We start from the raw sequence: 15,875 nt of genomic DNA on the forward strand, positions 1-15,875 counted from the left end.
TCTCCCCTACGTCCTCTATGGGACACACACACCCTACTCACTCCCCCCCCCCCCCACAACCACCCACCACACACCCCCCCCCCCACTCACCTCCCCTCCACCCACACACTCCTCCTCTCCACACACACTCTGTCCCTCTCTCTCTCCCCCACACACTCTCTCCCTTCTCTCTCTACCCCACACACTCTCTCTCCCTTCTCTCTCCACCCCACACACTCTTAATCCCTTCTCTCTCCACCCCACACACTCTCTCTCCCTTCTCTCTCCACCCCACACACTCTCTCTCCCTTCTCTCTCCACCACACACACACTCTCTCCCTTCTCCCCCCAAAACTCTCTCCCTTCCCTCTCCATCCCACACACTCTTTCTCCCTTCTCTCTCTACCCCACACACTTTCTCTCCCTTCTCTCTCCATCCCACACACCCTCTCTCCCTTCTCTCTCTACCCCACACACTCTCACCCTTCTCTCTCTACCCCACACACTCTCTCTCCCTTCTCTCTTCACCCCACACACTCTCTCTCCCTTCTCTCTTCCCCCCACACACATTATCTCCCTTCTCTCTCTACCCCACACACTCTCCCTCCCTTCTCCCCCCACACACTCTCTCTCCCTTCTATCTCCACCCCACACACTCTCTCTCCCTTCCCTCTCCAACCCACACACACTCTCTCCCTTCTCTCTCTACCCCACACACTCTCTCTTCCTTCCCTCTCCACCCCACACACTCTCTCTCCCTTCTATCTCCACCCCACACACTCTCTCTCCCTTCCCTCTCCACCCCACACACACTCTCTCCCTTCTCTCTCTACCCTACACACTCTCTCTTCCTTCCCTCTCCACCCCACACACTATCTCTCCCTTCTCTCTCCACCCCACACACTCTCTCTCCCTTCTCTCTCCACCCCACACACTCTCTCTCCCTTCTCTCTCTACCCTACACACTCTCTCTTCCTTCCCTCTCCACCCCACACACATTATCTCCCTTCTCTCTCTACCCCACACACTCTCCCTCCCTTCTCCCCCCACACACTCTCTCTCCCTTCTATCTCCACCCCACACACTCTCTCTCCCTTCCCTCTCCAACCCACACACACTCTCTCCCTTCTCTCTCTACCCCACACACTCTCTCTTCCTTCCCTCTCCACCCCACACACTCTCTCTCCCTTCTATCTCCACCCCACACACTCTCTCTCCCTTCCCTCTCCACCCCACACACACTCTCTCCCTTCTCTCTCTACCCTACACACTCTCTCTTCCTTCCCTCTCCACCCCACACACTCTCTCTCCCTTCTCTCTCCACCCCACACACTCTCTCTCCCTTCTCTCTCCACCCCACACACTCTCTCTCCCTTCTCTCTCCACCCCACACACTCTCTCTCCCTTCCCTCTCCATCCCACACACTCTCTCTCCCTTCTCTCTCCACCCAACACACACTCTCTCCCTTCTCTCTCCACCCAACACACACTCTCTCCCTTCTCTCTCCACCCCACACACACTCTGTCCCTTCTCTCTCCACCCCACACACTCTCTCTCCCTTCTCTCTCTACCCCACACACTCTCTCCCTTCTCTCTCTACCCCACACACTCTTTATCCCTTCTCTCTTCACCCCACACACTCTCTCTCCCTTCTCTCTCCACCCCACACACATTCTCTCCCTTCTCTCTCTACCCCACACACGCTCTCTCCCTTCTCCCCCCACACACTCTCTCTCCCTTCTCTCTCCACCCCACTCACTCTCTCCCCCTTCTCTCTCCACACAAAATGTGTAAAAAGTCAAGGGGTCTGAGTACTTTCCGAAGGCACTGTATGATCTCCCGAGTGGCACAGTGGTCTAAGGCACTGCATCGCAGTGCTAGCTGTGCCACTTTGAATCCAGGCTCTGTCGTAGCCGGCCGCGACCGGGAGACCCATGGGGCGGCGCACAATTGGCCCAGCATCGTCCAGGGTAGGGGAGGGAATGGCCGGCAGGGATGTAGCTCAGTTGGTAGAGCATGGCGTTTGCAACGCCAGGGTTGTGGGTTTGATTCCCTATGGAGAAAAAAAATGAATGCACTCACTAACTGTAAGTCGCTCTGGATAAGAGCGTCTGCTAAATGACTAAAAAAAATTAAAAAATGTTTTAAATGTATGTTAGGCAGAGCTCCCCATGCTCTTGATTAAACCTGAGGTGGCGTAGATTGGCAACACTTATTTCTCTACCACCTCACAATAACCACAAGCCTCTAATTGGGAAAAGTACTGATTACTGCAAGACACAACAGCAAATAATCCGCCAACAAAATGATTATATTAATTATATATAGTTATTGTCACTGCATGGGGCATAGCCTATATCCATTTAGCTGCCATCCCGGAACCCATACGCCATGTTGATATAGTGATGGGAAATAGCTTTGCTCACAGACTTACAGTTCCTCTATTTATACAACACTGTGTGTATATGTGTGTGTGTATGCGTTTCTGCGTGAGTTTATACAGTATGCTCTGACCTGTAGTTAGTTGGCATTGGAGATGTGGGGATGGCAGTTTGTGTGGTTTGCAGAGTTTTCTTAGTCATAGGAGGTCTATTTAATTTAGGTAATGTGTTGTTCCAAATCAAAAGCACAAGAAATAGGATTTTGACACCCACTGTCTCAGATTGTTTTGAAATCGTTTCTGTTTTTCAAAAACAGATAAGATTAGTAGTCCTGCAACATTATTTTGTTTAACTATAATTTGATCTCTGAGAAATGAAGCCAATTGATTGCACCCAAATTGGCCATTTTAATTTATAGGATTCATATAATATTCAATAAATATAGCACCTAACATCTGATTTGGGAATTCTATAAAAAGAATCACCTAATAGCAGGAACAGCACCATCTACTGGTCAGAACCTGGTAATATCAGGATGCAGGATGGGACATAAACCTAACAACTTCAATTACTAATTTCTCTGAACAGGGAAAAAAATCATCACCAAATTCAAGGAGAATACATTACATAGGATAAAGAAACAACACTCTGAGCCGCTGCTCCATACTATTTTTCAAACATAGAGAACTGATACTATATACTCGCTGTTGGGTTTGGATTGTTGTGGGGTGTGGGGGATTCGTGGATGGATTTTGACCACTTCTTTGGATTCCTTATGTCTTACTCATTGTTAGAAAAAAGTTTGGTCCAAATCGAATGTTAGGTACTATAATTATTGCATATTATATGAATCCTATACATTGAAAAGGCCAATTTAGGTGCAATCATTTACATTTACATTACATTTTAGTCATTTAGCAGTTAGTGAGTGCATACACATTTCTAAGATAATGTTTCCAGAATGCTTATCTTATCTGTTTCTAACTACAGAAATGATTTCATAACAATCTGAGATGGTGAGTGTCATGGCTTGCTGAAATGACATGTCACTATCCATTACATTTAGATGAGTCAGCACCATGAGAAAACACATACAAAACATGACATTGGCTTAGTGCTGCCCTGCTGATGCTGTGTCAGTGCTTTGCAGGGCAGAGATAAACGTCTTGGATAGAGCCTGCAGCTGCAGCCATGAACACACAGCACAGCAGCACCAAGCTCTGTCGCTTTCAGGTTGCTCACTCGGACAGACAGACATATAGTAGCCCACCGTGCTTTTGTGACTTAATGGATGCGTCCCAAATGGCATCCTAATCCCTATTTAGTGTAATACTTTTGTCCAGGGCCTATATAGCACTGTATAGGGAATTTATTCTGATTCATAAATCAATAGGTCTTTATTGGGAGGGAGTGCAAAGAAGGGAACAGATCTGCTGAGCATGGCTGCTGTGCTCTGTAGCGTGGGCCAAGTCACCTAGTAGCTATCTATCTAGGTCCTTGAGGTAAGTTATCGGGAGACAGTATCGGGAGTACTGGAGAAATTACTTCAAACAGAGAATAAAATGGTTGTAATATATGTAATAAGGAAAACTAGTTCTATTTGTTCAGATAAATCATTCAATTTCTTTATTGCTCTATATCGGAATGTTCTTTTGCCTATTTCTCTTTTCTGTCAGGATAACACATAGATGGTGGACAATCTATTCCTAGTATTTACTGACTGTCTGTCTCTTAGCAACTGAATACTGTTGTGAATGGAGTTTGGCCGTTTTAAATGGTGTACATTGTGAAATAAAATAAGCATGTTTTTTTTCAATTATCTTGTTGATTGATGACCAACCAAGAGCATTGTGCATGACTACAACAGAAGAACCATATCTCCACCTTAAAACAATCCTTGCTGCTTTGTTCTGTGCAATCTGCAGCCTCCTAATTTCACTTGCTGATGCATTTCCCCAGACCACTGAACAGTAGTTCAGCTGACTCCCAATTAATGCTTGGGTTGTTTGCTTAAGAATCTTTCCCGGTAAAACACTCAAACTGGACAGTTTTATCTCCATCTCTTCATTTAAAGACTTAATCATGGACACTCTTACTGACAGTTGTGGCTGCTTCGTGTGATGTATTGTTGTCTCTACCTTCTTGCCCTTTGTGCTGTTGTCTGTGCCCAATACTGTTTGTACCATGTCATGTGCTGCTACCATGTTGTGCTGCTGCCATGTTGTTTTCATGTTGGGTTGCTACCTTGCTGTGTTGTCTTGTGTTGCTGCCATGCTATGTTGTTGTCTTAGGTCTCTCTTTATGTAGTGTTGTGTTGTCTCTCTTGTTGTGATGTGTGTTTCGTCCTATATTTATATATATATATTTTTTTATTTTTGAATCCCAGCCCCCATCCCCGCAGGAGGCCTTTTGCCTTTTGGTAGGCCGTCATTGTAAATAAGAATTTGTTCTTAACTGACTTGCCTAGTTAAATAAAGGTTAAAACAAAACAAAACAAAAATATTTAGCTATCCTTCTGATCATGCATGCAGTTGTATTATTATTATTTTTTTTACATAGATGAGTTATTTGAGACAGCCATGATAAGCAGTTGTCTAGCTGCACCCCTAGTAGTTTGGTTTCTGACACTTCCTCAATTTGTATTCCCTCCATACTTAATTGTATCCCATGCTGTGTTGGCCTTTTCCTGGTGGAACAGACCAACATAACCATGGTTTTCTTGGTGTTCAAAACAAGTTTGTTCTGGCAAACCCACTCCCTGATATTTCCCAGATCTACCTGTAGAGCTTGCTGTACATGTTGAACCGATTTAAATTAACATAAAATTATCTGGCAACAGCTCTGGTGGACATAACTACAGTCAGCATGCCAATTGCGTGCTCCCTCAAAACTTGAGACATCTGTGGCATTGTGTTGTGTGACAAAACTGCACATTTTAGAGTGGCCCTTTATTGTCCCCAGGACAAGGTACACCTGTGTAATGATCATGCTGTTTAATCAGCTTCTTGATATGCCAGACCTGTCAGGTGGATGGATTATTTTGGCAAAGGAGAAATGCTCACAAACAGGGATGTAAACACATTTGTGCACAACATTTGAGAGAAATAAGCTTTTTGTGCATATGGAAAATTTCTGGCCTCTTTTATTTCAGCTCATGAAACATGGGACCAACAATTTACATGTTGCGTTTATATTTTTGTTCAGTATAAATATAGTAAATTACCTTGGCTGGCAGTGTTTGAACTCTCACTCCCATTTAACTTGCAGGAGCTGGTGGGCAGGAATAGTTCATTTTCCACATCTTAATTGAATGCTTCTGTTTTGAATTGGTAGAAGAAAATAAAGAATAGCTGAAGGGTGAAGGACGCCTACACTCAATTCCAATCCACAGAGAGAAAAGGATTGATTGTCTAAATACAATTGTTTCAAAGGGAGCTCCCAGCTTCACAGCCTTGTTTGTGTTCTTTCTGATCTCATCAGACTAAATTGACAGAGGGCGGCGGAGATGAAGAGGGAAGCACAATCAATTATTAGACTCCACTTTACCTCAGCTTAGCTTTCACTCTTACTCAACACTATTACTGCCAGGTGTCTCGGTTTCTTTGTAACTCAAACCGTAGAAGTACCAGAGAGGCAGGAAATATCATTAACTAATATGATTAGGTTTAATTAACTCTAATATGAATTACATTTAAATAGAGTTGCTTGAAAACACTTTCTCTTCTAACATAATGTAGGCAAGTTCTCCTGGAAATGTACTCAAGCCCTATCTTTAAAGTATGTAATCTGTCAAATTTGAGATGCAGTAGGTCTACACTGTCAGATGTATGAGGCAGAGCATTAAAGTTGATAAAATAGTCCCACAGCCTTGCAGAGAAGCAAGTATCAAAATGTATTATAGAAGCACTAAATACAATTCTTAATTTCACCAGTGATGGTCGTTGTGAACATTGGGGGCCCTTCTCATGTATTTTACTCCCACTCTGTGCTGGTCAAGCTACGAGAATAGATCTCTAATTTCATTAGAAAAGGAAAGGAAGAGTAGAACAGAGAGAGAGGAGGAGGAGGAGAGAGAGAGGAGGAGAGAGAGAGAGAGGAGGAGAGAGAGAGAGAGCGAGAGAGAGAGAGAGAGAGCGAGAGAGAGAGAGAGAGAGAGAGAGAGAGAGAGAGAGAGAGAGAGAGAGAGAGAGAGAGAGAGGGGGGGGGGAGAGAGGGGATGACAGAGAGAGGGAGAGGACAGAAAGTGAGAGGATAGAGAGAGAGGATGACAGAGAGGGAAAGGAGGACAGAGAGAGAGAGAGCGAGAGCGAGAGAGAGCAAGAAAGAGAGAGAGAGAGAGAGAGAGAGAGAGAGAGAGAGAGAAAATAGGACAGAAAGAGAGAGGAAGCTCTTTATCTCTGCCTGTCCATGGAGTCTTTATTAACTATGTAATTACTTTGACTGAGTGTCTGACTCAGTAGCCCACATTTGAACTATTTCTCTATCCAATGGGATGTGAGGCCACACTCAGATACGGTCTTATTTATCAAGCCACAGGCCCCTATTGAGGAGCCAGCCGCGTTCTGCTCTCTGCCTGGTGTGATGTGTTAAGCCCATGGTTAACCCTCCCTCCTTCCCTGCCTCTGTGGCAGGAGCTCAATCTCATGTCCTTGCAAAACTGACACCATTATCAACACCTGCCTGTGACTCGGAGAGAGAGAGATCCCTCATGGTATGCCCGATATTGATCTGTTTCTCTCTCTCCTTCTGAGACAGTCACAGCTAACCACCACCATAGTAATTGGACTGTGAGCTGACTCCACAGTATAATGGCGGTCCCTCTGACCCCTCTACTCCTGGTTGCCAGATGCCAGACTCCTGCTGGCGAGGTCACTCACCCCCATAGTTTAAGACAGACTTTTGGTCTCTCTTGCCCTCTCTCTCTCCATAGTTTTTTTTAAAAAAATTATCAAGTGAATGTCACAAGGAGGGAGCTCTAGCTTTCGTTTCGATGACTGTTAGCAAGCTGGACAGAGTGAAGAGACTATAAATGTTGGTCAATTATCATTTCTACCGTTTCAATTAGTTTTTTTGTCATTTCAATGTTGATTGAGATTGTTTTTTGCCGAAATAACTAACAACAAACCCCAGAAACAAATATATATATATATATATATATATATATATATATATATTTGTTTTTACTCAAACCACCTCGCTGGCTGGTGTTAGAAATTGCGTAATTCAAATCTGGTATTGGAATAAGAATCAAGAGATCTTCAATCCAAGCTTAATTTATTATATGCAAAATGTATGTATGATAAGTATGAAGGTTCGTATATACGGGTCCACTGAGATACCACGCAGGGCACTCAGAGAACTAATCCATTGTTATGAGTTCTTCTTAAAATACTCTGACAGATAGTTCCCACCTCTTCTGTTGGCCAATCAGAGTAAAGGACTGAGTGTGGTTTAGACTTTACTCAGCCAATCTGTTGGTGCACGGGTTAGTCCCACCCCTTGGCGCTCCACCCCTTGGCATAAGTTGCTATCATAATAACCTGCGGAGTCAGCAACCAAAAGACACCATTCCACTGTACTCCATGTACCCACGTTCAAGGACGGTTTCACAGACAACAAAGAGAGAGTGTTCGTATCTGTGAGAAATACAAGTCTTATCTCATCCTAGCCCCTAACGTTCCCCACATGAATCACAGGCTGTTATGTGAAACAATCCATATCAGTACAGTGCTCCTCATTAATGCATTCCTTCCAAGCTATTCATCACATACAGATCCAATTATGAGAAAAATAGAACCCAACACTGGATTGAAGGGGCTTGCGGTACGGATCCGGCCCGCGGGCCGTATGTTTGACACCCCTGCTCTAGAGCGTTGTGCATCTTATTGTTTTTAAAAGGAAAATGGCATTGTATTTCAAACTGCATTCCTTTGGTGCCAGAGAAATCGATGGCAGAGAGAACACACATCACAATCCGGGACCGCAATAAAACTCTTTTTTTCCTGACAAACATCCCTCATGACCTAAGACTCATTCTGCTTCAAGATGTCTGTCTAAAACACTGCAACTCTGTTGGAATCTGAATATGGGGGAGGCAGAGATGAAGGGGTCACACAATAGCAACAGACACAGACAGACAGAACCCCTCTAAGAGAGAAGAGGACAAAATGAGAAATTCAAGAAGAGTAGATCAAGGAGGAAGTACAGATGTCGAATCTTAATATGACCTATTTCGTTGCAGGAGGAAAATAATCCTGCAGCAGGAGGATTTGAATAAACATTTAACATGTACAATCGCCACCAGGGGGCAGCAGGGAGTGTTTGTAGGCAATACAATGCAGTACCCATACCTAGGGAGCTATGGTTTGGGGAAGGCTCTGCAAACCAACCGACCTCATACCATCAAGTATCAAGTATTCTCATGGCTTGTGAGAGCATTGTGAACTGCCTTAGCGCGGTGGTCTGAGCAGCACACTTTCACTCTGAGCATCATGAGTTTGTTGGGCAGTCGTTTTGTATGAATGGAAACTAATGTTGGTGTAGCATACTGTTATTATTTAACCAATCCAAAGCCTGCTGCCTGCCTGCAAAGGAGCCTACCTTAGTTGGTAGCACTTTTCTAATACTGGGATGGGATTTGTAGGCAGCATCATGTGATAACGCATTGACATTCCACCGAGCACGTGACGTTTGTAGCCACTTGTGGCAACCTGAGCAACTAGTGCTAGCAATTCAGTGTCCCAAAATGGAAATATCTGACACGAATAACAAGTAAACAAGTAACAGAATCGATCTCCTCAGTACCTGTTAATGAATTAATTTGACACCGACCAGAAAAATTATCCTACTGTGTAGAGTCCTTGCCTGGTCTGCTGCTCCATCGTTGTGCACATGACAGAAAAGCTTGCATGCATGATATCATATAGTCAACGATTTCTTTAGATAGCTAAATAAGCTAGTTTACTAACTGTTTAAGAACGATTAATAGCCAGAATAGTGGTGTTTCACTGTTAAGCTAATATTGCATTAGAGCTGATTTTTTAAAATAATAAGTAGGCTTGCATTGTGATTAATTCATACAACTATTACACCTGTGCATTTTATTAAATGACACTAATGTTCAAGATAACATGGTTTTATATTTGTTGATAACTAATATTGAAAGGTGATATGATGCAATCTAGCAAGATTAGAAGGCCTAGGCTACTTCATCCTAATGTAAGCTAAATGCATTGGATACAAAACATGCTGGCATGTGATAAAGAATAACATGTCCAATATAATTATATAAATGCATATCAAACAGAAATATAATGCAGCTTTGTAATATGATTGATGCCATTCCCTCTCCTTGCAGGGGATTAGACAGATGAACTGCTGTCACCAGATGCCCAAGCCTCAAAACCAGAAACATGTGGATACATGTAATATTGAATAATTGTTAACCTTTTTTTGGTTTTCCTGTATCTGTGCATGAGTCCTTAAAACAAAGTCCATTGTGCAAAATAAAACATTCCCAAGTGAGGAACATCTCAAGGAGATTAACCTCCAACATTCATAAACGTGTTCAGTACATGATGGCAAATTTAGTCATGCCAGCCACAGGTGATTTTTATACACAGGACAGGAGTTTACAGGTTTTTGTTCCAGCCCTTCACTAACACCTAATTCAACTAATTGTGGTCTAAACACAGTGCAATCCCCTAGGACAGAAATCAAGGTTGTATTTTAGAATGAGGTTAATACATTTCAATGTCCTGACAAATCTGCATGATAAACAATATAGGTGAATCTATTTATCTAACATTGTGATGTTGCACACTCCTGAAAAATATCCTGGGATATGGTCAGTATCCTGGTTTCTGGGAGGTTCACAACAAGTTCTTTACATCTGCAGGATGTCAGAGTTGGATGTCCTTCAACCTGGAACAAGCAGAGACAAGGGGAGAGAAATAAACCTCATGCTCAAATTTCATTGCTGGTTCAAGTTACTGAAGCCACAACTACCTTTATTAATGTGCAATTGTTTTGTTAACAGTTTTGCATATGTTTAGGCTTGGTCAAGTTGTTTACAGTAAGAGTAGAATAACATAGCCTCTAATTTTAACTAGTAACACCGACCCCAATGGTGCAACACAATAGGGGAAGGGAAAGTGGCAAGACAAAGTTAGCTAGGTAAACAGACACTGCATGTAGCTAGCTAGCAAAACAGACTCATCAACAGAATGCACAAATAACTTGGCTGCTAGCAATCCTAGATTGAACAGAACACAGCTGGCTGCATTTTCATCAGATGTTGTGAAAACGTCTTACCTCCAAATGAGTCGGGCAGGACTGTTTACTCCTGCCACGCCAATGCAATGGAGTAAAACGCGATCAGATTCCCACTTTAGTCCCTGGAAACATGGGAAAAAACGATTTGCTACATGTCTTTAGCTGACTAGCAAGTTCACCAATTCATGATTTTAAAACTGTCCAGGTCTTCACAATTGGCACATTGCTGAATCTACGAGTATTTAGTTTAGTTGTTCATCTCTAAACAGCCGATAAACAGGATGAGATTGCCTGCTAGCTAGCTATCTCGTCCGATGTGTTTGCTAGCTAGCTTGGCAACTGGCTGATAAACACAAGTTACTCAACATTTGAATTCACAATTCATATGAAAGTAATTTGTTGAAAATGTTAACGTCATTTAGTGAATAACTAAAGGTTATACTTTAGTGAAGTTATTCCTCATTCTTCTGGAGCATTTTCTCCGAAGCGGGGACTTCTGTCCACCATTAATTCAGATATTTATTATTTTTATGCGCCGCAAGGTGTTATGGTATAGTCTCTCCAGCAAAGGATACATGGGATTGGGACATTCCAATTTTTACGCCTTGCCTAGAAAGTCTTCCTCAAAAGGCAGCATTATCACCAACTGATGTCTCGTTAAACCATCAATACGCGCTAAATTCACCCGCACATTGGATCTCAATTGCAACCATTATTGGTCACCTCATTACCGCTCCCTAAAAGATGATTGCAACCAAAGTCTTTCAAGATATGTTTTTGAACAGACTAAGGGCGATTTATCTATTTGGCAAGCATTCCCTACAAAATAAATACATTATTTCCTTGTTTACCACGGCAAATCTACTCTGGCAATTTACCCGACAATCAGAGGATTTAGTTATTTGTGCCAAAAGGGCATGGGCCAGAATCGAACTCTTGTCAACACAGTAGATCTATATGTGCACACTGAAGGCAGCGGCCCTAACTGCTAGACCTCCCCAGGCCATGATTGAACTACATTTTTAGTTAATTCGTAACCTTAGGATACACTAGACACTTGTATGTCCTAGCCTAGTGCAGACCAATATCTATCTTGTGTTATTAAGCTATATAAAATGACGAGTGATCAAGTTAAGAGCCGACATCTGTAGAGAGAGCAAAGGAAGGAGAGAGAGGGAGTGGAGTGAAACAAATAATGGTTGAAGGGACAAAGAGACAGACAGAGAAGCACCAGAGAGAGAGGAGACTACACTTTATTATTCTGCGGGCTTTGCCTACAAGAGGCAATTTAGTCTGTCATGTTGAGCATGTTCGCTGTTGGCAGAGAAGAATGCATCATTGTTGTTATTATTTAATCAGGTCTGCAGAGCTGCTGCTGCTGGTGGAGGAGTGTGTGTGTGTGTGCATGCATGTGTGTGTGTGACTGTGCATGTGTGTGTGGCCGTGTGTGTGCGTGTGACTGTGTGTGTGTGTGAGTGGAGGAGCAGGGGATGCACACTCAGTTAAAAAAGAGCATTGGGAGGCTTCGCTTCCCATGCCTCTTCCCACTTGGCCCCATCTTTGTTTCTGACATCCACTCTCCCTAGAGCAGAGTTTGGAGGACAGTTCCCAAATAGACATTCAAAAACAGTCACTCTCTCTCTCTCCCAGTGCCACTCAGGAGGTTACTTCCTCCCAACTTACTTCTGCTGATGACAACTCAGCATTCCTCTTTCTCTTTGCACTGCAGTAGCTAATTGTCTCCACTGCATAGTATATGTGACCCAACACCTCTATGTAAGCACATAGTCATTTTTTGATTGGATGTGAGAAGAATCTGACAGCGTAGGGAATGTTAAGTTTGTCAGTCCTTTACCCATTCAGAGGCAGTTGACAAATACATAAAGTGTATTATTATGGTATTAGTGAATGTTATATAAATAAAGTGTATTATTATGGTAGTAGTGAATGTTATATAAATAAAGTGCATTATTATGGTAGTAGTGAATGTTATATAAATAAAGTGTATTATTATGGTAGTAGTGAATGTTATATAAATAAAGTGTATTATTATGGTAGTAGTGAATGTTATATAAATAAAGTGTATTATTATGGTAGTAGTGAATGTTATATAAATAAAGTGTATTATTATGGTAGTAGTGAATGTTATATAAATACATTGTATTGTTATGGTAGTAGTGAATGTTATATAGATAAAGTGTATTATTATGGTAGTAGTGAATGTTATATAGATAAAGTGTATTATTATGGTAGTAGTGAATGTTATATAAATGAAGAGTATTATTATGGTAGTAGTGAATGTTATATAAATAAAGTTTATTATTATGGTAGTAGTGAATGTTATATAAATAAAGTGCATTACATTTACATTTTAGTCATTTAGCAGACGCTCTTATCCAGAGCGACTTACAGTTAGTGAATATATATATTTTTATACTGGCCCCCCGTGGGAATCGAACCCGCAACCCTGGCGTTACAAACGCCATGCTCTATCAACTGAGCTACATCCCTGCCGGCCATTCCCTCCCCTACCCTGGACGACGCTGGGCCAATTGTGCGCCGCCCATGAGTCTCCCGGTCGCGGCCGGCTGCGACAGAGCCTGGATTTGAACCAGGATCTCTAGTGGCACAGTTAGCACTGCGATGCAGTGCCTTAGACCACTGCGCCACTCAGTGGTAGTGAATGTTATATAAATAAATTGTATTGTTATGGTAGTAGTGAATGTTATATAGATAAAGTGTATTATTATGGTAGTAGTGGCAGGGATATAACTCAGTTGGTAGAGCATGGCGTTTGCAACGCCAGGGTTGTGGGTTCAATTCCCACGGGGGGCCAGTATGAAAAATAAAAATAATGTATGCACTAACTGTATGTCGCTCTGGATAAGAGCGTCTGCTAAATGACTAAAATGTAAATGTAAAATGTAGTGAATGTTATATAAATAAAGTGTATTATTATGGTAGTAGTGAATGTTATATAAATAAAGTGTATTATTATGGTAGTAGTGAATGTTATATAAATAAAGTGTATTATTATGGTCGTAGTGAATGTTATATAAATGAAGTGTATTATTATGGTAGTAGTGAATTAATATATGTCTCTGCGTGTTTGTGTGAGAGAGGGAGATCGAGAGTCCTTGTATCTGCTTCCTATGTCTGCCCTTAGGACAGATGGACATGTGAGTTGGACCTTCTCAGACATCTGCATGGTGTGACTCACCCTCCCTTTAGCCTTCTCTAGCCTAACTTCCTACTATCCAAAACTGCACTGCCCGCTAAGGAAGGGTGAAATGTACAGATGCAATTCTACTACTACTCACATCTTTTTCAGTAAGTATTTTTTACCTGAGAAGAGGCAGAAAAAAAACAAGTTCTCCTGGAGAGGCCATGTTAGAATGCTATGGCCATTTCAGTAATAGTGAGAGAGGAAGAAAAAATGCTAATGAAAGGAGAAAACAAAATACATGGAGTATTCATAAATCCTCAATAAGATAATAAGGTCAATAGTCATACTTAACAACAGACACAGTTTGTCTCAACAAAAGGAGCCTTTATTGGTGGTTGTTTAATTTAAATACAGTTTGTACATTGTTTGAGTGAATCACAACAGCATAAACCCTTACAACAATCAGATCAGAACATCTGAAGAGAGACATACAGTACCACTTAAGGGCCCTTCTTATGCACATCAAGATGAGACAGAGAAAGAAAGGAAGAACACAGGTACCAACATAGATCCACTTACACTGCGTGATTGCACGATAATGTATGATAATGAAAGATGATGTGCTTGATAAGGGAAAGAGGGAAAGCAGCACTAGCAGCCTAGCAGGTTGGCAGTCATGTAGTGGAGAAACAAGAGTCCTCCACCAGTCATGTAGTGGAGAAACAAGAGTCCTCCACCAGTCATGTAGTGAAGAGAAACAAGAGTCCTCCACCAGTCATGTAGTGGAGAGAAACCAAGAGTCTCCACCAGTCATGTAGTGGAGAGAAACCAAGAGTCTCCACCAGTCATGTAGTGGAGAGAAACAAGAGTCCTCCACCAGTCATGTAGTGGAGAGAAACAAGAGTCCTCCACCAGTCATGTAGTGGAGAGAAACAAGAGTCTCCACCAGTCATGTAGTGGAGAAACAAGAGTCTCCACCAGTCATGTAGTGGAGAAACAAGAGTCCTCCACCAGTCATGTAGTGGAGAAACAAGAGTCCTCCACCAGTCATGTAGTGGAGAAACAAGAGTCCTCCACCAGTCATGTAGTGGAGAAACAAGAGTCCTCCACCAGTCATGTAGTGGAGAAACAAGAGTCCTCCACCAGTCATGTAGTGGAGAAACAAGAGTCCTCCACCAGTCATGTAGTGGAGAGAAACAAGAGTCCTCCACCAGTCATGTAGTGGAGAGAAACAAGAGTCTCCACCAGTCATGTAGTGGAGAGAAACAAGAGTGTCCACCAGTCATGTAGTGGAGAGAAACAAGAGTCCTCCACCAGTCATGTAGGGGAGAGAAACAAGAGTCTCCACCAGTCATGTAGTGGAGAGAAACCAAGAGTCTCCACCAGTCATGTAGTGGAGAGAAACCAAGAGTGTCCACCAGTCATGTAGTGGAGAGAAACAAGAGTCTCCACCAGTCATGTAGTGGAGAGAAACAAGAGTCCTCCACCAGTCATGTAGTGGAGAGAAACAAGAGTCCTCCACCAGTCATGTAGTGGAGAGAAACAAGAGTCCTCCACCAGTCATGTAGTGGAGAGAAACAAGAGTCTCCACCAGTCATGTAGTGGAGAGAAACAAGAGTCTTCCACCAGTCATGTAGTGGAGAGAAACCAAGAGTCCTCCACCAGTCATGTAGTGGAGAGAAACAAGAGTCCTCCACCAGTCATGTAGTGGAGAGAAACAAGAGTCTCCACCAGTCATGTAGTGGAGAGAAACCAAGAGTGTCCACCAGTCATGTAGTGGAGAGAAACAAGAGTCCTCCACCAGTCATGTAGTGGAGAGAAACAAGAGTCCTCCACCAGTCATGTAGTGGAGAGAAACAAGAGTCCTCCACCAGTCATGTAGTGGAGAGAAACAAGAGTCTCCACCAGTCATGTAGTGGAGAGAAACAAGAGTCCTCCACCAGTCATGTAGTGGAGAGAAACAAGAGTCCTCCACCAGTCATGTAGTGGAGAGAAACAAGAGTCTCCACCAGTCATGTAGTGGAGAGAAACAAGAGTCTCCACCAGTCATGTAGTGGAGAGAAACAAGAGTCTT

At 42.7% G+C, this 15,875-nt stretch overlaps 1 long non-coding RNA gene across 1 annotated transcript; it reads right to left on the reverse strand.

Moving 5' to 3' along the window:
- Positions 1-9,563: 9,563 nt before the first annotated feature.
- Positions 9,564-11,150, reverse strand: LOC311141210. The gene is made up of 3 exons (XR_014614205.1): positions 11,078-11,150; positions 10,675-10,757; positions 9,564-10,284 (listed from the first exon to the last, which is right to left on the reverse strand). It is a non-coding gene; the product is annotated as an uncharacterized lncRNA (long non-coding RNA).
- Between the last annotated feature and the right edge of the window lie 4,725 nt (positions 11,151-15,875).

This window comes from Coregonus lavaretus, assembly GCF_964263955.1.
Source record: "Coregonus lavaretus genome assembly, chromosome: 14".
Lineage (NCBI taxonomy): Eukaryota > Metazoa > Chordata > Actinopteri > Salmoniformes > Salmonidae > Coregonus > Coregonus lavaretus.